Genomic DNA, 19401 nt, shown 5'->3' on the forward strand with positions numbered 1-19401 from the left:
TAGTAAGGTGGCGGATAAGAACAAATTTGAGAAGGCTATGGTCTTTAACTGCTTGATAAGCAAATGTGCCGACATTAAATTTGATTAGATTGTCAATATTCCGTATGTGCAGTTCCCGATACAGATCAGTAACATGTGAACGTCGGTTACTCCAGGTGAGAATGCGAATGGCTTGATTCTGTACATGTTGGAGGGGAGAAAGGTGGCAATGATATGTTTGACCCCAGGAAGCAATACAATAATTTAGATGACTGTGAATGAATGCATAATATAAGGTGACCAAAGTAGTCAAGTCGAAGTGACATCTAGCTTTTAGTAATACCCTAATACCAAAGGAAGTTTTCCGCTTCAGCTCATTAATATGCAAATTAAATTTTAAGCGGGAATCAAGTTTGATACCAAGGAAGGAACATTGATCTGATAGATGAATAGGATGTGTGTTTATAAAGAGGGGCATAACTTGCGCGTTATTTATTGACCTGTAATAGAAAATTAAGAACTTTTCGAGAGATTTATCAAAAGCTTATTTTTAGCACACCATGCACTAACGTTAATAGGTTCAGCGTTAAGGGTAGTTGAAATGTTGCTTAGAAAATTACTCGAAAATAAGACACTCGTGTCGTCAGCATATGAGATGCATTCTGATGATGTGGTTAGACACTGACGAAGGTCATTAATGTATAGTAGAAATAAAAGCGGGCCTAGAATTGAGCCTTGCGGAACGCCGATATTAATAATTTTTTTAGTGGAATAGATGCCGGAGATGGATACTAATCGCTCACGATCAGATAAGTAACTACGGAAAAGATTGAGAGAGTTGCCAATAATGCCATAAGATGCAAGTTTAGAAAAAAGAATGTCATGATTTAGTGTACCAAAAGCTTTAGTAAAATCTAGAAAAACAGAACCAGCGAAGTTACCATCGTCAATTTCTAGTTTACATTTTTCTGTGAAGTAAATGAGGGCTAGGTTAGTCGAATACCCTTGTCTGAACCCAAATCGTTTCGGATGGAATAGGTTAAATTTCGTTAGGTAGCTAGACAGGCGAACATGTATTATTTTTTCAATTACTTTGCTAAAAAGGGGGAGAATGATTATCGGCCTATAAGTAGAAATCAAGCATCTGTCACCTTCTTTAAATACCGGGATAACCCTACTCATCTTTAACTCATGGGGAAATACGCCAGTTTCAAAAATTAGATTGATTATGTAGGTGAGCACACCCGCAATATGATCAGCAATCATTTTCATGTGGTTAACAGAAATATTATCGATGCCGCGCTGGAGGACTTTATACTAATAATTGTTCTTCTTACCTCATCCTGGGTAACAGGAAAAAATAAAAAGTGAGTGACCCCAATGATCAAGTTCGTCATGCGTACTGGCTGGAACGGGTATGGGAGAGGAGTAGTAGTCACTAAAGGCATTGGCGATATCTAGTGGGTTAGATATAACAGATCCTTCATGATTAATGTTGGCTATAGGCGGCTTAATGGTTTTATTGAGAAAGGAATTGATCAAGCACCATTGTATTTTTCATATCTGAACCAGTACAAGTAATTTCGTTTTGATAATGGTGCTTTTTCACAATCTTCATTAGAGTATTAAGTGTGTTGCAATATTGCTTGTAACGGTCAAGTAAATGCACATTAAATGGCTGTCTTTTTGTTTTTTTTATAAAGGTTATCTTTCTTAGGCAGGTTATTAAGTAATCCCTTTGTTAACCATGGGTTTCTAGGGGAAGAATAACGTTTATGGCACTGTACACATGTTGTCGATGAAGAGACGCAATTGGATATTGTATAAATGAAATCGGTGCATGCTGATTCAACATTATTCATTGAAGTGACACAAGACCAATCAAAATTATATACCATTTCTATGATTTGTCGCGATCGAACTTTCTTTTAAGAAAGCTTACACTATTTGTGCGAGGACTGTTCTCAAAGCAATGTGCCACTGGGAAATTATCTGTAGTATTGCTTTGAAGAATGAATGCGGAGGGAGGATGAGGAAGGTTCAAAAGTGCATGGTCAATAACTGTTCCTAAACCATTATTAGTGGAAGGGGTGGGAAGAGAGAGTAGAGTAGAGAGGGAAGAGAGAGCAGAGTAGACCTTGGAAACAGCTGACATACTGAGGCCTTTCTCACCTCATCTGTAGTTATAGGAGGAGTTTCTGTATACTGTTCATTATTGTTTTGAATAGAGCGCTCCTGAGTCGTCTGGGTACAGTTCAGTATAGAATTCTTCCGCAGCTTTTACTATATGTTCCAGATTGCTGATGATATTACCCTGCTTATCTTTTAGCGCATACATCTTGGTTTGTCCTATGCCAAGTTTCCTTCTCACTGATTTCAGGCTGAGTCCATTTTTTACGGCTTCTTCAGTCTTTCTCACGTTATAGTTCCGAATATCACTTATTTTCGGGGAGAATATCACTTATTATCGCTTATTATCACTTATCAGTTTTGACAATACCGCGAATTCTATTTTATATCTTGAGTTGGACACTTTCATTCTTTGTCGTTTCTTTATTAGGTCTTTTGCTACTTGGGAGAGCTTGCCTACTGGTTGCCTTGGTGCCTTGCCTCCCACTTCAATCACTGCCTCTGAAGCCAGCCTCGTTACCGTTTCTATAATTTCCTATATGTCATCATCATGATCTCTTTGTTCTAAGGCTGCATATTTGTTTGCAAGTACCAGCCTAAATTTGTCTGCTTTTACCTTTACTGCCTCTAAGTTGAGCTGTTTTTTCTTGAGCAATTTTACTCTTTCTCTGGTTAAATTCAGGTGGATCCTGGCCCTCACTAACCTATGACGACTACATTTTACCCTACCTATTACTTGAACATGCTGGATCGGCTGTGCTGGGATCGGCAGAAAGTATGAAATGAATTTCATTTCTTGTTTTACCATTAAGGCTTTTCCAGGTCCATTTTCTGGTGCTACGTTTCCTGAAAAAAGTGTTCATTATTCTCAGCTTATTCCTTTCTGCGAATTCTCCCAGCATCTCGCCTCTAGTGTTTCTAGAATCGACACCGTAGTTCCCAATTGCCTGTTAACCCACCTGCTTTCTCCCCACTTTTGCATTGAAGTCCCCCATTACTACAGTATACCCCGTTTTCACTTTTCTCATCGCTAATTCAACATCTTCTTAGAACTGATCTACTTCCTTATCGTCGCGACTGGACGTTGGAGCGTAGGTTTCTACTACATTTAGTCTATACCTTTTATTGAGTTTGATTACGACTATTGCTAACCTCTCGTTGATGCTGTAAAATTCGTCGATGTTGCCCGCTATGTCTTTATGGATTAGGAATCCCACCCCGTATTGCTTATTATACGGGAGACCTCAATAGCAGAGGACATGGCCGTTATTCAGCAATGTGTAAGCCTCACCAGGTCTTGTAATCTCACTAAGGCCGATAATATCCCAAACAATGTCTGATAGTTCTTCGAAGTGTCCTGCGAAGCTTGCGGCACTCGGGAGGGTTCGTGTGTTAAACGTTGCAAGGGTCAGTTTACATTGGCGGCCTGTCTGGACCCAGATATTCTCAGCCCCCTCTGCTGCGTTACAAGTCTTACCGCCGCCTTGGTCAGGTGCTCCGCAGCCACTGGGGATTGAGGGTGTTTTGTTTGAGGAGATCATTTTTCATTTTTCATTTTCATTTTTCATTTTTATTTCCTTAAAGACCCCCTGCAGGGGGTTTTACATAAGGGGTGGGTTTAACGTGAGAAAGTAAAACATTTTTTTTTTCATGATGACAGGTGGGATGTAACTTTTTCTAGGACGGTTGATGGACAGGTGATGGCTACAATTTCATGGGGAAGGTCGTTCCAGTCGCTTGCTGTTCGGAGGAAGAATGACTGGGAAAATGTAGTCGTACGGGCACGTTGGCGTGAGACTTTCAGCGGATGACCAATTCGGCGAGACGTGCGTGATGGCGGTGCTCAGATATATGGCTGCTGTCTGAGCTGGGAATAATAAGGAAGGAAGGAAGGAAGGAAAAAGTGGAGAAGGAAAGGTAGGGAGGTTAACCAGTTTATAAATTTGTGAAATGGGCACAGGCTAGAAATACGGCGACGGAGGGAAAGACTGCATGAGTGGGACTGTAGCTTGAGAGATGAAACAATGATATAGGATGAGGATGAGCGGTGAATGAAACGGGTGGCTCTGTTTTGCACAGCTTCTACTGAGTCGATGAGGTAAGCTTGCTGTGGATTCCAGATGGCGGATGCATACTCAAGTTTTGGCATGATTAATGATTTATAAGCAAGTAGCTTTACATTTTGAGGGGCGTCGTGACGATGACGTTTAAGAAAGCCTAGTTTTTTATTCGCAGATGATATTAGCTTTGTTACGTGCTCGCGCCATGATAAGTCATTGCTGATAGTGATACCGAGGTAAGTATAGGACGAAACGAGTTCGACAGGGGAATCGGAAATCTTGTATGTAAATAAATGCGGGTTGTGACGACGATGAAAAGACATGAGTTTGCACTTATTGGGATTAAGCGTCATCACCCAGTGATTGCACCATGATTGAATGCGGTTAAGATTGTCCAGAAGGGATTCTTGATCAGCGGTATTAGCAATTGGGGCATAAATAACGCAATCGTCGGCGAACAGACGGACATGACATGATAAATTTTGTGGTAGATCATTAATATAAATTAAGAATAGGAGGGGGCCAAGGAAAGTTCCCTGAGGAACGCCCGATGTTACTGGTAGACGGTTAGAGATGTAGTTGTTAGTAGTAACGGACTGTGAACGATGTATGAGGAATTCTTTTAAGCATGCAATAATTTCTCGATGCAAGTTTAGTGTGGACAGTTTTAAGAGTAGACGTTGATGAGGTACCTTATCGAATGCTTTGGCAAGGTCTAAAAAGATGGCGTCAGTTTGTAAGTTAGCATCAAGGTTGGAATGAAGATCGTGAACAAAGATGGCAAGCTGTGTCTCACATGATAAGCCTTTTCTAAATCCATGTTGGGATGGAGTGAAAAAATTTATAGAGTCTAGAAGGTGCATTATCTGGGAGTAGATGACGTGTTCCATTAGTTTACAAGGGATGCTAGTTAGGGAAATGGGGCGATAAATGAGTGGAGAGTCCCTGTTACCTGATTTAAAAACAGGAACGACCTTCCCCATCTTCCAGTCTTCTGGGATGATACCTGTGGCGAGTGACTGAGAGAACAGTAGGCATAAAAACTTGGATGAAATGTCCTTAGTGTTTTTGAGAAACTTAGTGTTAATTTCGTCCCTTCGGGCTGGCGATGAAATTTTCAATTTGTCGATTGCGCACGAAATGCCATTTGGATGAAACATTATGGCTGGCATTGCTTGTTCAGTAATGGAGGGTGGTGAAAGGAATGTATCTTCAGGTTCTTTCGTGAATACTGATGAAAAGGCAGTATCAAATATATTGGCACACTGAGCATCACTAACAGAGTCGCCGTTATCATTAGTAAGGGTGATGTCGTGTGATTGCTGGGGATTTATCACGTTCCAAAATTTTCTCGGGTTAGTTGTTATCATTTTGGGTAAGTCGTTATGAAGAAAGAAACGTTTCGCACTTTTCACTGCTGTCAAGTACGCATCGTCAGCGCTCTAGTATTTTTCCCATGTAGAAGACCTGGGTCTAAGTTTAGCTGCACGGTACAGCCGCTGCTTTTTATTTTTTAGTCTTTTGAGCGTTTTATCGAACCAAGGATTTTGGGAATCAGAGCTGATAGTACACTTTGGAATGCATCTGCTCGTTAGATCACTAATATTGCGTTTGAAGATTGACCAATTTTCGTCGACAGTATGCTGATGGAAGTGAAGTTCAAAAGTGGGTAAGAGGGAGTTTAATTCATAATTTATTGCTACGTGGTCGGCTTTATCGTAATGCTTTATCGTTTTTTTTGGACACTTTCCTTTGAACGGGAGTAATGTTAAATGAGGCGTGAATAACTTTATGGTCACTGATTTCCCTCAGGTAAGCAATAGAAGCTAAGGTCTCAGGATGACTAGTTAGAATGAGATCAAGAGTGTTTTGTGAAGACTCTGTGATGCGAGTTGGCTCAGTTATTAGCTGTGAAAGATTAAAATTGAGACATACGTCGACGAATTCTCGAGGCTCTTGAGAAACGGTTACGTGAGGTTGGTGCCAGTTTATAGAAGGGTAGTTAAAGTCACCGAAAAGAATAATTAGGGAGGTTGTGGCCGAATATTGCACCAGGGAGGCCAATTGCTGTTCTGGTGACGGAGTATCTTTGTTCAAGCTTTGTGGGCCTTCCTAATTTATTTATTTATATATTTCAAAGTACTTTACAGACCCCAAGGGGAGCATTGAGTAAAGGAAGCGTCATTGAACAAATGATAAGATGAAACAGATATGTGACCGCTAAAAAATGTGAGTTTGGTTGAACCTTGATTAGTATAGCCGCATGCGCTCTCCGCATCTTTCGCCGGTGTCAGGCGCCACTCGAAGCCTGCAGATGTAGTGCACTGGAGGATGTCATATGCAGATACACCATCGTTTAAAAAAAAGAAAAAAAAGAGAAAGAATCAGAAAAAAAGAAAGAAAAGAAATAGGGGGCGCATTTGAACTTCCGACTACCCCAACCGTGCATAACACACACTCTAAAAAAAAGGGAGTGCCGGGCACTCTCTTTGAGGGAGTAGCGGCTTGTCCCATATTTCACTCTCTTTTCGAGAGTAGATCGACCCTCTTTGAGAGAGAGTAGGTCAACTCCTGTTGACAGAGTTTTGTTACTCCACCGCCAGGGATTGCTAGTACTCTTCCGCAGAGTTCTAATACTCTCACCGCAGGGGTAATGGCACTCCACCAGACCGAGTACTTCTACTCCCCCAAACAGAGTGCTAGTACTCTTCCCAATACCCTCTTAGCGAAGTCCTGGCCACGCATGCAGGCAGGAAATCAGATCAAATTAGGGTCGCTGATACACCGTTCCCTAGGCGGTTCCTCAGAGTCAGTAGCCCAATTCCAAGCGGCCTACAGAATAGGCGTGAGCAAAGTTATGCAGGATTTTAAAGTCATTTTTCCTGGCTATTTGCTGCCTACCATGAGGCGTGACTGCTCGGAATCGGCCTATGCTATGCGTACCCTTACAAAAAATTTCAGTAACATTTTATAAACTGTCTTTAGACAAATGTTACTAGAACCTATCGACATTCTATAAAACGTCTTTAGACACCGTAACAACTTCCTAGTAACCTCCTACCGACTATTGGCCACCGATATTGAATTGAAAGTATAGATATAAAATGTCGATAGAATTCTTACCGACTGCTTATTATCTTGTGTCGTTAGAAAGTGTCAACTGTGAAGCGACTATTTATTGACCACCTTTATACATCCTAACTACTTGCTAGTAACATCCTGTCGACTATTCGCCACAGATAGTTGACAGGATGTTACTAGGAAGTCGTTAGGATGTATAAAGGTGGTTAATAAATAGTCGCTTCACAGTTTTTAGAAAGTACATAAAAATTTTATTCAGAGGTAATTACTTTTGCAATTATATATTGCAAAAGTAAGCTTTGATTATCTCTGAATAAAATTTTTATTTGCTTCCTAAAAACTGTGCAATGACTATTTATTAACCACCTTTATATATCCTAACGACTTGCTAGTAACATCCTGTCAACTATCTGTCTTTGGCGAATAGTGATTGCCAAGTGGCTAGGTGTGGCATGCAACAGAAGACAGGTTTCCATTTGTGCTTGAACACATCCATTTAATATCCCCGGGCTAGTAAGGAGGACGAGTTCTCCAGCTGCCCTGGAAGTAGGCTGAAATGTTGCGTTGTGTAGTCTAGAAACGAGAAGAAAAAAGGCAATATATTAGTTTTGCTACAGTGACATTGCAACACACCATGCATCTGTTTCTTAAAAAGGAAGTGCACAAGAGACAAGCTTTCAATCCTGTGAGCTATAAACATCTCCACCTGTTTTGTGCAAGTCCTAAACATGCATGAAATGACTGAATTCGTGCGTTAAAGCTGGGAGCGTGATGGATGTGCGTAACACCAACAGATGCACGACACATAAACTCTATCGTACCAATTGTCATCTACAAACAAAAGCTGTAAATCAACTTCAGTTTAATGAACTTCGATATTCGTATTGTGACTAGTACGTGGAAGTTTCATGTGTGAATTATCTTAGGAAAGGCAAGGTGTCAGTCATAACTATGCTGCAGCTTTGCTTGGGCACAGGTACATAGAAGAGTTGATTTTTATGTTGCACTTAAGAACCACGAAATGATACAAGCAACATGTAAGCAGTTGAACAGGCATTACGGACGTTCTACAGCAAGATTACAAAATGCCTTTGTTGTGCAGGCAGACATTGTCAAAGTGAGCTTGTTACTAAACATGTTAGCTTTCCACAAGACAGGATATTATATTATCAGTGCATTCATATGACCAGGGCCTCTATCACAAAAATACATATCCCAACAGTAATGAAAATTTTCTAGTTATGGTGGCAAAGCTTGCATTATAATATGCTATTATAATCAGGTTAATTGCTATTTTAGCAGGAAAGAAAGGAGTATACCCTAAGATAGCACTGAAATTGCCATGAAAGGAGTTTTGTTGAAAACTGCACAAAGAATATTAAGATGCTTCTTTGTGACACACATACCTACTATGGTGTTCACCTTCTTGGAATCCAACAGATCCTTCTGTGGAAGGCATTTGACAGCCGCCCAAAGAAGGACCTCCCTTCAACGTCTTCTATTGAAAAAGGAGCTTTAAGGAGACCCTCCGCGAAGTGAAAGCCTGAGTTGTTAGCATCCTGGCACAGCCTCTTCAGCAGGCCCTTTTCAACGTATACACCGTCACCGATGTCTACCTGTGAAAGAATACAACAACCAAAGATTCATTTTATATGCATTTGATCAAGGAATGGTTAGGAAGTAGGGTAAGGTTTGCAAAAACGGAAGTCGCTGCTTCTTGTTGATTCGGCTTAAAGAACAAAGCAGCCTTACGTATACCATACATGCATTGTACTGAGCTGTGTACTTTTACGTAAGACTAGAAAGTATTGGGAACTTCAATGCGAAAGAAAGACATGCATCTGCCTAGAACTAAGCAAATGTGTGCCACCCCTTGACACAGAGTGAGATCTGGTGCTGTTTTAGTGATTAGCAGACATTGAAAGCTTCAAGCCTCATCGAGTATAGGGCCAAGCTGTGCTCGATTAGTGGCGCACAAGTGCTCGAGAACTATCAAACAAGATGCAATTGTCTTCAAATACAATTCTGACTTCCCCTTGCAGACATGCACTTTTAAATTTACTGACTGCACTTGGGTGTAAAGATTTTGTCTGACAGAGTGAATAAACAATATACACAAGCAGCATTTTCATAGTTAGCATAGTCTTTAATAGGTACTGATACCTTCAATTTAGAAAGCCCTGTATATTGGGCCTCATCAAACTAATTTCACAAAAGGTTTGTCAAGGTAGAAGCATAGAACTTTAGTCATTAGAAGACAGGTGAAAGTAGTTAATTATTGCAATTATTACTGAAAATTAAATTTCAGACAGCTCATCCCAATGAGAAATGGATGCAAGCAGTTTGTACATGCCACATAAGCATTCAGATATCAAAAATAGGGATTAGAGAAAACCTTCCCTTAGAGGTTCATTATTACAAGCAGCCATGCCCTCGAGAAGACATAACTTCTTTTTCTGTAGGCAGAAAGAGGCTCGAGTATTTTATTGACACATATATGTGCCCATGCATATATGTCATCTCTGTTGTAAACCTTTATTTCATGTACATGCAAGGTGTGTTTATAACATCTCATTGTGCACAAAGTTTGCGTAATAATTTAAAGACCGCGATTTTGTAGCGATGGTATTCCTTTGCGCTATTCGTTAGTAAGCTGACCGACGCCCCGGCCCGTGCTACGTACTGCAGCTGCCGGCCGTTAGCGGTGGGCGAGAAGAGTGATATAGAATCGAGGGGTAAGTATTGCTACAAAATCGCAGTCTTCAAATTATTACGCACTGCCGAACGAACACAAACTTTCAATGTGTTTTCATAATTGTGTGCCCATTCAGGCATAGCAATCAAGGCGGGTAGCAGAATGCAAGTACGCTGTAACATCAGAGGAAGCTTTCGTGAAATTGCTTGCTAAATGTGCACAGCAACATGGCTAACATACGATAGGAACGCGCTTTGCTCTAGCTAGTTACACAACGCTCATTACGTAAATCATAAGCTTCAAGAATGCGCGCAAGCGCCAAACTTGCTTACCTTTCAAGACTTGGCAAACGCTCCTTCGTCTAACAGGTACAGAAGCACCGACGTTTCTCTGGCGCAAGCACTGTAGAACTGCCGATGAACTCCAGCTCCACAAAAGCACAACCTTCAACAGTCTTCCAAACACTACAATTCCAAGCCCCAGTACCAGACTTTTCACGAGAGCGCGGGCAGCCAGCTCGGCGGAACAAAGGCAGCTCGGACGGGAGCTGTACTAGGGCACTCACTGACGACACTGGTGGATCGCTCGAAACACACGGCGAACTAATGGCGTTACACGAGTCCGGAGGGTTTGGGATGGTCACTGCACACAACAAGGAGCACGTTTTGTCTAGGCACTTCTAAAATTTACCTCAAATACCACCTTACTGCAGGGAGCACTCACGACAGCCAACGTGGTGTGTCGACCAAACAAATACTACAGTAGTGCCACTCTGCGGTTTTTTAGAAAAATGTATCTTAAATGAAAAAATTGCGTGTTTTTTCCTAATACCATTTGATAGTCTTTTAATAAATTTATTTGGTCCAGAAGTGTGTACTTTGTACTTTGTGATACGAAGTTTAAGGAAATGTACATATAATAAAAACTAAGCGGATGTTGCCTTCAAGATTCGCAATTGCTTCAGGTGCATGCAGGTTGCAAAAGCAGGGCCTTTGAGATCAGACTCTCACTCAAAGGAAGCCGTAGTAGGAGGCGGAGAGGCATTTAGGCCCCAATCATTGGGTTTACAGTGCCTAGGTAGGCTTCCTGATTTATAAAGTGTATATGAGGACTTCAGCCGAACCATGAGCGAGCTATACAGACGCACGCGGTACGATTCGGTGTCCGATCCGACGTGCGGCGCTGCATGCTACGGCATGAGCGGCGCGTAAGCTCCGCCCACATCCAACTCCCCAGCTTGAGTTCATATCCACGTCAGGGGTGGCACACTCTCAAGTTCAACAAATGGCCACAGAGGGCGAAAAAATCGACCGCGCGGCGCTGCTAAAGAAACAGGCATAGTACGCCAATTAAAAAGGTTCCCCGTTGAGCGCATTATCTCCCGCTAGAGGCGCCGTAGTAAGCGCAATTTTAACCTTCAAACTTTCTTCAACAGTAAACGAAGCGTTTTTATCGCATGATAAAGACTACAAAAGTATAATTCCTAATTTTACATTGTACTTTTCATTACCAACTTTGTTGTTTTTTGTCATTTTAAACGCAAAATAGCGTTCAGCATCATCGACCTCCCATGTGACCTCTGGCCTGGATTTAAAATTTTTACCGGTATGTTCGCGTGCACGGCAGGTACGGATTCCTTGGTTCGTACATTGGTTGGTTAATTTGTGCTAACACCAGTTTATTGCGCTTCGATATCTCGCGTTATTTAACTTGGGGTGTAAGCCTGAAAGCTAGGTTTCAGTCGTGAGCCATGTGGAACACGTCTGCATCGAAATGGGAGCCGGGTCCTGCTGCGACTGGGGACAGCAATACCGGTGACTCGTTTATGGTTCAATCGCTATGTAATTTATTCGTCTCGTTAACTTACAGGCGGAGGTAAGTTAACGAACTAGATGCTGCATTACATAAGGGCAGTCAGGACCCTCCGTTGCTGTTTCCGAAATAAACTTTCAGTTGCGAGACCATCATTATGCACACATTCACGAAAGAGAAACGATATCGGAACGCGCGTCACATTTTTCATCTCGTTTTAGCCGTAGCCATAAGTGACTGAGTTGCCTTATTAATATATTTTTTTTTCGAGTCCGCCGGCAACTTCTTTCGTTCACAGAACCGAATAACCTTTTGATAAACTGAAGCTTGAATTTAATGTATTAAACAGTTGCACACATAATAATTCACCCATATTTCGTACCTGTTGGTTCCGAATGTTCTTGCTGTTCAGTTTGGCTTACCTCAGGACATCTATTTTTGCAGTAGTGAAGCGGTGCATCACGTTCATGCACAAAAAGAATGCATCAATTCTAATAGCTTCACGTCTTTCATCTATTTGCTTGTGAAATCAGCAGTGTGATCTCTTCTAGTGTATAAACGAGCGCACAAATGTTCTTATTTGTGATCTTAATAATACTTAAGCTGTTGACATGCATTGTAGTTACGCAGACATCGATTTTACGGAGGAGGAGGAAATAACTTTAATGTGTCCTGAGGAACCCCTCCCCACCCACTCTTGGTTTAGTGGGCGGCAGGGGTCGCGGGCCGCACCCACGTTGGGACGGGAAGCCCGTGAGCCTCCGCCCTTTCGTGAGCCCTCTGGACGGCCCGGAGCTGGGTCTGGTGGTCGTCGCTTTGCAGGGCGTCCAGCCAGTCTTCTTCTTTAGTGAACACGGTGCCGCTTAACGCGGAGCATTGCCAAAGCATGTGCGCTAGCGAGCAGTAAGATTCGCCACAATCCGGACACTGCGGCTCTACTTCTGGTGAATAACGGCTCAGTCTGCCTCTCGAGGGGAACGACCCTGTCTGAAGCATTCTGAATATCGATGACTGTGGTCTCGTGAGTTTAGCGTGGGGGAGTGGGAAGGTCCTCCTCGACAGCTGATAGTGTGTTGTTACTTCGTTGAAGGTGAGCAGCGGGTCTCGGTGCTCCCCTCCCTCCCCGCCAACTCGCTCGCCACGATCGCCGCGGTGCGTGAGTCCTCGCGCGCGTCCGTGCGCCAGCTCGTTGGCGTTGGGAAATTCGGGGTGCACGTCGGCCCCCATGTGGGCTGGAAACCATTTGACGAGGTGCTGACCCGCGGCTCCCTCGCTGCCGAGGACGGCCGCCGCTTCCCGGGATATCGAGCCCGAGGCGAATGCTCTTGCCGCCGATCGCGAATCTGTGTAGACGTGAGGACGTTCGGGGTCTCTCATTGCCATGGCTATTGCCACCTGTTCGGCCACTTCGGACGTTACCCCCTTGACCGATGCTGCGTTAATTATTGTGCCATCCCAGCGTACCGAGACGGCCGCGTACCGGTCGCTGCGCCCATACTGGGCCGCGTCTACAAATGCCGCCAGGCCCGGGCAGTGGGCGGTCGATTTCAGCAGTGCTCGGGCCCTCGCCTTTCGGCGCCCCTCGTTGAATTGCGGGTGGACGTTTCTCGGAAGCGGTTCTACCTTGAAAGTGCCCCTTACCGCCGCGCTGAGCGCAATCTTGTGTGCGTCGCACTCTGCCTCGGCATTTATCCCTGCTTCTTCTAGGATGCGCCTGCCGGCCCTGGTGGTCGACAGCCGCACGACCTGTGCCTTGGTCTGCGCTTCGATGATTTCTGATAGTGAATTGTGGACCCCTAACCGATCGAGCTGCTCCGTGCTTGTAGTGATCGGGAGACCTAGCACCCTTTTGACGCTCTTGCGCATCAGTGTCTCTATTTTGGCCGCGTCTCTCTTGGTCCATTTTAGCGCCGAGGCTACATAATTGACGTGACTCATGAGGAAGGCGTGGTAAAGTCTGATGAGACTGCTCTCGCTGAGCCCTCCTCTGCGGTTCGTCACCCTGAGGATCAGCCGGAGCATGTTCTCCGTTTTGGACGTTAGTTTCATGACAGTTTGTGTGTTACCACCTTTCGCCTCAATTAGCAGCCCCAGGATTCGTATAGTGTCCACTCTGGGAATCGGCTGGCCGGCATTCGTATGTAATTTGATCGGTATTTGATCGATCGGCGTCAAATTCCTCATGCCTTGTTTTGAGGGCCTGTACAGCAACAGTTCCGATTTGTTGGGTGACAGACGGAGTCCCGTTTCCTTCAGGTACTCTTCCGTTGTGTCCAGCGCCTCTTGAAGAGCCTGCTCGACTTCTGCGTCGGACCCTCCCGGGCACCACACCGTAATGTCGTCTGCGTACAGGGCGTGATTGACGTTGGTCACTCTCGTCAGCCGGTCAGAGAGCCCTTTCATTGCCAGATTGAATAATAGTGGGGAGAGCACCGCCCCTTGTGGGGTGCCCCTCGCGCCCAGCGTGTACCAATCGGACGTGGCCTGTCCAATTTTGATCGTGGCTTTCCTGTCTCGGAGGAAGGAGCCTATGTAAGAGTGGAATTTCCGGCCGAGCCCCATCATCGAGATCGTTTCCATTAGAAATCTGTGTTTGACCGTGTCGAACGCTTTCGTTAGGTCCAGGGCCAGTATGCCCCTGGTGTCTCTGGTCATGCCGTCAATTATATGCTTTTTGAGTAGCAACATTACGTCCTGGGTGGAGAGGCCCGGTCTGAAGCCCACCATGTTATGTGGGAAGAGGCCCTCTCTCTCTATGTACCGGGATACTCGGTTATGTATGGCATGTTCGGCCGTCTTGCCTACGCACGAGGTGAGCGATATTGGCCGCATGTTCTCCGCCGCAAGTGGTTTACCGGGTTTCGGTATAAGTATGACCGAGGCCTCTTTCCACACCTCTGGTACTTCTCCCGTTTCCCACACTCTGTTGATTTCTTCGGTGAGCTTCTCGACCGACCTTCCGTCTAGGTTCCTCAACAGTTTGTTCGAGACCCCGTCCGGGCCTGTAGCGGAGCGTCCGTTGAGGCCTTGTAAGGCATCCCAAATTTCTGATTCCGTGAAAGGCGCGTCGAGTTCTTCGGCCTCTGCCCCGGCGTATTGGGGATAGTCGCCGTCGCCTGACGGGCCCAGTGGCAGATACGTCTCCGCCAGCTCCTTTAGGAACTCGCTTTCCGTTTTGCCCTGCTCCTTTTGCTTTTGTAAAATCCTATCGATTGCCAATCTCTGACTTCCTTTGGATTGTTTGTCGTCTAACAGTTGCTTTAGGAGGTTCCATTTGCGCCCGGTTCTCATTTGTCCGTCTACCGACGCGCACACCTCGTTCCACTGTTGCTTGGAAAGCTCGATCGAGTGCGCTTCGATTTCCCGGTTTAGTGCCGCTACTTTCTTTCGTAGTCTGCGATTCAGTCTTTGCGTTTTCCACCTGGCCGTGATGGAATTCTTTGCCTCTAATAGGTGTGCCAATCTCGCGTCCATCCTTTCCACGTTCAGTTCAGTTTGGACAACCCTCGTCGCGGTGTTAACGTCCTCTTTGAGCCTTCTAAAAAGACTGTCTAGATCCGCGTATTCGTTTGTGTCTTCCTTCCTTATTTTGCGGAAGGCGTCCCAGTCGGTGACCTTAAATTCTCTCGGTGGTGCCGCCCTGATGGGGATCGTGACCGCCAGTATGTAGTGGTCGCTGCCGAGGTTCTCGTGCAGGTTGCGCCACTCGGCCCCTCGCACGTTCTTGACGAAGGTCAGGTCGGGCGTCGTGTCCCGCGCCACCGACGTGCCTAGTCGAGTCGGATAGCGGGGGTCCGTCACCAGCTCTAGCGAGCACGTAGTGACTGCCACCAATAGCCGCTCTCCCTTAGGCACTGGCCTTGCGTAACCCCATGCTCCGTGGGGCGCGTTAAAATCTCCTGCCACTATGAGAGGGGCCCCCCTGGCCATTGAGGCCGCCTTCGTTATTATCGATGTGAACGACTGTCTGTGGTCAGAGGGCGGGCTGTACACGTTCACTACGAATACGCTGTTTTTCAGCCAACTGTTCGGTATGAGTTCGATCACGCTTACCTCCGCTTTCGCGTTGCCTAATTTCAAATCTCGTTCCTGGAAGGAGCATTTGTTCGCGACGAGGGTCGCCACTCCGCGTTTACCCTGTTCGAATTTCGACGAGGCGACCCGGTAGCCGGGCAGGGACACCTCGCTACCCAAAGTTTCTTGTAAGATTATGACGTGCGGTTTGTCCGCCTGTGAGACAACGAACTGTAGCAGCGGAGCCTTGCGCTTTTTGAAGCTAGCGCAATTCCACTGCCACACTAACAGCTCTCTAGTTGAGTTGGTCGCCATGATTGATGCCTTGGATTTGTTTAGCACCCACAGGCGCCACGTGTGCTTCGATACGCGTCACTCTCGCCGCGAGCGCTACCATGCTCTCCGCTAGTTGCTGGACCATTAGCTGCAATGAGCTAATCGACTGCTTAATTCCCAATAGGACGCTACTGGACTCGGGTTCCGCCGGGTTTCCCTCCTCCGTCAGGGGAGGGGCCCTGCGTTTGACCGAGCGAACCGACTGCTCCCCTTGCGGGGTCGGTGTACTTTGCGGCACCTGCTGCTGCTGTTGGTCGACTAGCTGAGGAGTGGAACCGTGTTTCCGAAACGATTCGAAATCCGCCCTTATTTGCTGAATCTCCGCCTTGAGGCGCGCGTTTTCTTCCGCTAGCTGAGCTATTCTAGAGTCTTCCTTGTTATGCTTTGGCAATGCTACCTGCGTTACCTTTGATTGTGAAGGCGGTTTTGGCTTGGCCCGGTCCGCCCAGGTCGGCCCTTCTTGAATGCGCACTTGGGAGCGGGAGCGCCCCCTGGAGCGAGAACGGCCTCTCGATCGGCTGCGCTGTTGTAGTGTCGGCATTGTCGAACGTCCTCCTCTGGGGGCACTTGACACGCTGGAATCACGTGATCTACTCTCTAGCTGTTGCGGATGGCTTTGCAGCTGCGATTTCTTCGCATTTCTGCGTCGGCGCCTCCTGCGCCGCACGACGTAAGGGATTTGGTATCGTTGCTTGCACTTGCTGTCCGCCGTCGGGTGTTGGCCCCCGCAGAGGGCGCACTTGGGCGAGCACTGGTGGTCTGCAGCCGGGTCGTTGGCTCTGCAGCCGCGGCACCTCTTCTTGTCAGGATTAGGACAGACGTCGACTCTGTGACCCAAGTCACCGCACCCGTAGCACACGTCGTTCTGCCGCTTGTAGAGCGTGCAGCGTATTAGGCTTACGCCACACATGACGTAGTTCGGCACTTTCATGCCGTTGAAGAGCACTACCACCGTCGAGGTGTTTTTGATCCGCTTGGCTTCCAAGGCCATGGGATTTCTTTGGTTCACGATCATGGCCTGAAGCTGGGCCTCGTTGATTTCGGGGTCCACTCCTCTGATGACCCCCTTGCACGTGTTGTCCGGCGCCGCGATGTATGCGGCCACATTGTATGCGCCTTCTCTTAGGTGAAGCTTTTGAACTCCGGCGTATGCGTTCGCGTTCTTCTCGGTTGGCGTGGACACGACGAGAATGTTTTGGGTTGCGTTCGCACAAACGATGTCTTCCTCGGTCTCGTTCGGCGGGAGTGAGGCCGCCATTGCTAGCGCTTGCGCCAGGCGAATCTGACTCACTTTTTTTACGTCGAGGCCGTCTCTCGGCCTCACTATGATGCGAATGTGGTCCCTCGGTAGCCGGGGGAGCCTCGATGCGGCGACGAGGCGCTTGACCGCGTTCTGCGGGCCGGCCGTGCGGCGGCCGCCCTTCGTCTCTGCTCGTCCCTCGTTGCCTCGGTCCGGAACGGTCGGTCCCGGTGTGGCCTTCTTTTTTCTGCCCATGGCCGTCGTCCAGCCAGGGCGATTCGCTTCTTCTTGGGAGATGTCCTCTCCCGGCACGACGGTCTCCATAGCGGGCATACTGCCGCGCACACGTACGAGCGAGGCCTGGGCCTGCTCGCTCCTCGCCCCCGACGATAGGCCTAGTCGGGTAAGGCTAGCTGAGCCGCGGCGTGGTCCGAACTAAAAAGCCTCGGAAATGGAAAAGAGTTCACTGACGGGAAGAAAAATCGGACATCGGCGTGTTCCTTAGAAGAAACTGCGTCGAATAGTGCACATTTCGTTGCTAGGAATCACAGAAATCAGTCCGAAAACGAGCACAGAAGCGGGAGCCGAACATTCCACATACGCACTGGTCGGCTTCTTCTTCTTCCTCCATTTTACGGAGAGTAACCATATTTATTTACCATGCTGCTTAAGCGCCCTAGAACAAACAGTGTACATTTGCATGTGTTCTGTAGTCACAAACCGTTGCAATGTATATGTCGCACCGTTTCGCATTTTATATTGCCAAATTGTGCTTATTCAATTTCTGATGCAGTCAAAATTTCTGTTCCAGACATGCAGTAATGAGGATGGCACCAGTATAAAGCAACACACTCCATGCACTAAACAGAAGCTGCTGCCTGCTACAACAAGGTCATTGTGTGGACTTTGGCTGCTACTACAAGGTAAACAACACCTGGTTCAGAAATAAATATGCCTGATATATGCTGTATTGGCTTGCTAGTCTTGAGATACATGTCATTTGTTTGTAGCAGACGATATGAACATTTGTTCATGTTTACAGTTCAGCATAATTAGTTCGAACATAAAAGAAAAAACTACATGAGTTTGGATAATCTTTGCTGTATCTCATGTGCCATTGTTTTGCCCCAACAGAGTCTGTGCCAAGTACATCTTGGTCATCACGGGAGCCCCCATCTACACCAACAGGAAGGGGCTGGAGCTGAATTCACAAGACCACGAACAAAGAAGCCATTTCAGAATTATTTGGATGAGATATCAAGTCTACGGACGACTGTTTCAAGAGTGAAAAGAGCCTACGCCATCATTCCACCAGCACGGATATTGGCCGAGTCATCCAGGTACCTCAACAACAAAAATTATTTGTCTTCAGATGTACCTGCAACCTCTGAACAAGCACAGACGACGCTGGCTAAGAGTGTTCTGTCAGCTTGCCCTTCCTTAGGGAGCTCCCTGGCCTTGCCAATTCTTGCCAAGTATAATTTTGTTTCAATGAATGCACGCTTCTTGATTCCACACTTTTGTTAGAGATCATTCCTATTCCTCATACAAACATTAAAGGTCAACCGATTCTTTGCTCATACTTAATGCCAGTCACTGTCTAATAGCATAACATATGTGTAGCAGTTCTTTCTAGTGTATGTTGCCATGTGCAATTCCTCTCCTGAAATAGCTGATGCGGCATTGGCGTGTGTCTTGCATTAACCTTTACACTGTGTGCTATGTAGCATTTAACTTTTGTTAATGTTTTTGGCTTTCAATGCTTGCAAGGTAGAGTGGCTTCTTTCTTGAATGCAAGCTTTCTCATTCCCATATTGAATTCCTAGTCTCATTCAGGATTGCTATTCTTGCTCGACAGCCTGTGTTTTTGTGCAAGCTACATTGAAGAGATTGATTGCAGAATATGGTTTCGGCGCTGTGCGACTTGGTACTTGTCACCGTGTTACGTTTCTCATATGTGGGAGCCTGGTCAGTTGCATTGGGAAACAGTCTCTCGAGGCAAGCACCTGCTCCTACAGTCTGCACAGTGACATAGACTGCGAATTTACACGCAC

At 46.1% G+C, this 19401-nt stretch overlaps 1 long non-coding RNA gene across 1 annotated transcript; it reads left to right on the forward strand.

Moving 5' to 3' along the window:
- The first annotated feature begins 11553 nt into the window (after positions 1-11553).
- LOC139057055 (uncharacterized) lies at positions 11554-18843 on the forward strand. The gene is made up of 3 exons (XR_011512554.1): positions 11554-11759; positions 18159-18270; positions 18482-18843. It is a non-coding gene; the product is annotated as an uncharacterized lncRNA (long non-coding RNA).
- The last annotated feature ends 558 nt before the right edge of the window (positions 18844-19401 follow it).

The sequence above is a fragment of the Dermacentor albipictus genome, chromosome 3 (genome assembly GCF_038994185.2).
Source record: "Dermacentor albipictus isolate Rhodes 1998 colony chromosome 3, USDA_Dalb.pri_finalv2, whole genome shotgun sequence".
NCBI classification, from domain to species: Eukaryota; Metazoa; Arthropoda; class Arachnida; order Ixodida; family Ixodidae; genus Dermacentor; species Dermacentor albipictus.